Raw genomic sequence first — 3,056 nt, 5'->3', positions numbered from 1 at the left:
CAACAAATGGTGCTGGCATAACTGGATGCAGACATGTAGAATATTGCAGATAGATCTACTTCTATTGCCATGCACAAAACTTAAGTCCAAATGGATCAAAGACCTCAACATAAATCCAGCCACACTGAACCTCTTAGAAGATAAAGTGGAAGGTACCCTTGAATGAATTGGCACAGGAGACCACTTCCTGAACATAATGCCAATAGCACAGACACTGAGACTGGCAATTAATACTAGGGACCTCCTGAAACTGAAAAGCTTCTGTAAGGCAAAAGACACAGTCAACAAGACAAAACGGCAGCCCACAGAATGGGAAAAGATATTCATCAACCCCACATCTGACAGAGGGCTTATCTCCAAAATATACAAAGAACTCAAGAAGCTAGTCACCAAAACACCAAATAATTCAATTAAAAAGTGGGGTACAGAACTAAACAGAATTCTCAATAGAGGAATCTAAAAGAACTGAAAGACACTGAAGAAAGTGTTAAACATCCTTAGCCACAGGGAAATGCAAATCAAAACAATTCTGAGATATTATCTTACATCCATCAGAATGGCTAAAATCAAAAACACCAATGACAATTTATGCTGGAGAGGATGTGGAGAAAGGGGACTGCTTCTCCATTGCTAGATGGAGTGCAAACTTGTACAGCCACTTTGGAAATCAGTATGGAGGTTTCCCCGCAAAAAGGGGAACCAGTGTACCTCAATATCCAGCAATTGCACTCTTGGGCATACACCCAAAGGATGCACATTCATACAACAAGGACATCTGTTCAACTATGTTCATAGCAGCATTATTTGTAATAGCCAGAACCTGGAAACAACCTAGATGCCCCTCAATAAAAGAATAAATACAGAAAATGTGATACATTTACACAATGGAGTACTATTCAATGGGAAAAAAAAACAATGGAATCTTGAAATTTTCAGGCAAATGAATGGAACTAAAAGAAACCATGCTAACTGAGGTAACCCAGTCACAAAAAGACAAATATGGTATGTACTCACTCTTAATATGGATACTAGACATACAGAAAAAATTACCAGCCTACAATCTATAACTCCAGAGAAGCTAGGTAACAAGGAAGACCATAAGAGAGAGGTACTTTGGCATGGACTCAGTTAGGTAAGTCTTCTTGTGTAAGGAAGTTGTTTTGGTTGCCAACAACAATACAAAGGTTAGGGGTTTAATAGGGGAATAGATTATGAAATAATCTAATTGAAATAGCCATGCCACCTCGAAGACCTTTCTTTTTCTTTGGAGGCTCATAAATAACAATTCAATATCAAGGTCCATCTCCCCTTCACCTATGGCTACATCTGTGAAGTCTTCCAATAATCCAGCTCAAATAGTGGTTGACTGAGTCTTCCTGAGATTTACACCCTAGGAGAGGGACAGTCCTTGGTGCTCTAAGCAGAGAAAATATTTTGACTGATAATGTATTTTTATTTTACTTTCATTTTGTGTTGACTTTTAAAAATTTCCAACTCCTTCATAAATATTTAATTGTTATGGCTTGATTTCATATTGCCTACCTATTCTACTGTGTTTTTCCTATTATTTCTCTTACTTACTGTCTTTTACTTTTCCTCTCATCCCTACTCTATTTGCTCTCATTCATTCTCTTCAGACCCTTCTCAATATTGCTCTCCTCCCTCTCCCTCTCCTTCTTTCTGTGTACATGGAAAAGAGTATGACCATTGGATCACACTACCACAAAATATGTAGTTGAGTTTCTCACAGCTGGAGAAATCACAGGGTTGGCACATCTGGAGGGCAAGGGATAAGCTTCTCTCCAAGAGAGGTACTTTCATGATCACTATGTCGCTCCTTCCGGGTAATATCTCAGATCTCCTTGAATTATCATTTTCTACAGCTTTAATGGTGTCTAAGCCTCAATTACTCCAGCACCCACTGTTTATTTCCCCCCTTTTATGGTGCTTCTCTCCTGCCCTTATACCAATTCTGTTCTTACTCCATGTATTTCCCTCTTATGGAAAGTTACAGAAATCTGTGCTAAGACATGCTTGGTGTGAATCAGATGCACCACAAAGCTAAAGAACAAATATAACTTATTGAAAGCCTTTCTTCTCTGCTCACTCTCCTGAAAAATGTTACCACAGTCATAAGTTTTGTTTTGTTGTGTCACAACTTTTGTCAGGTCTACAGCAATCAATCATAAGACACATCCCAATTTCAGAACCATTAAGATGTGAAAACCCTGTCTTCAAGTCACTGAAATGCAGCAAGATGAAAGTCTGTATTGACAGACATTTCTAAAGAAATTCTACAGGAAAAGGGCATGTGACAGAACATGGATTTTGCCCAAGAAGTCTGTGTGTTTTCTGTTTTTACTTCTTTTTCTCAGTGGTGCTCACTCAAAGGGCTGTTGGACAAAAGTGGGTGGAATTGTCTAATGTTTCCTCATCTTGAGTCCAGGACACAAATCCTCATTGTGATGCAGGATTAGGAGTTCAGCATCCTCAGGAGCAACCAAGGGATTTCCACATGGTAGTCTGCATTTATGTTACTGAAACATAATGAAATGTTTTCAACACACACAAAACATAATTGTGGAGGAGATGTATATGCTAATGAGCTTGATTGTTTATTTATCAATATGCAGGTCAAACCATCAAGTTGTACACTCTCTATATATGTAAAAGCAGTAGTTGCTTTTTATGATGTATACCTCTACAAGGCTGGAAAAATTAAAACAAATATCAATATCTACCATGGAGTATTTGGTAACACTTATTTCTGGAAGAGAAGTCTGGGTCATGTCTTCTAAGTCACCTCTGAGAGAGACTTGGCTTTGCTTATATTTTTAAAAACTTTAAACAGAAATTATAAAAAGACTTGGATTTATTTTTCAAACTGAAAAGAGGGAACAGATTTGAATAACAAATGTATTGATATAGGATGTCTGGTGGTTTGAAAGAAAGTGACCTCCATAAGCTCATAGGGAGTGGTACTACTGGGAGGTGTTGGGGGAAATGTGTTACGGTGGAGGCAGGCTATGAGGTTTCATATATGCTCAAGCCGAACC

General features: G+C 38.3%; 1 pseudogene; it reads right to left on the bottom strand.

Annotated features, from left to right (window-relative positions):
- Positions 1–1,699: 1,699 nt before the first annotated feature.
- Positions 1,700–1,851, bottom strand: LOC113834692 (annotated as a pseudogene).
- Positions 1,852–3,056: the final 1,205 nt, after the last annotated feature.

This window comes from Cricetulus griseus, chromosome 3, assembly GCF_003668045.3.
Source record: "Cricetulus griseus strain 17A/GY chromosome 3, alternate assembly CriGri-PICRH-1.0, whole genome shotgun sequence".
NCBI classification, from domain to species: domain Eukaryota; kingdom Metazoa; phylum Chordata; class Mammalia; order Rodentia; family Cricetidae; genus Cricetulus; species Cricetulus griseus.
This window is presented reverse-complemented; position numbering and strand designations above follow the sequence as displayed.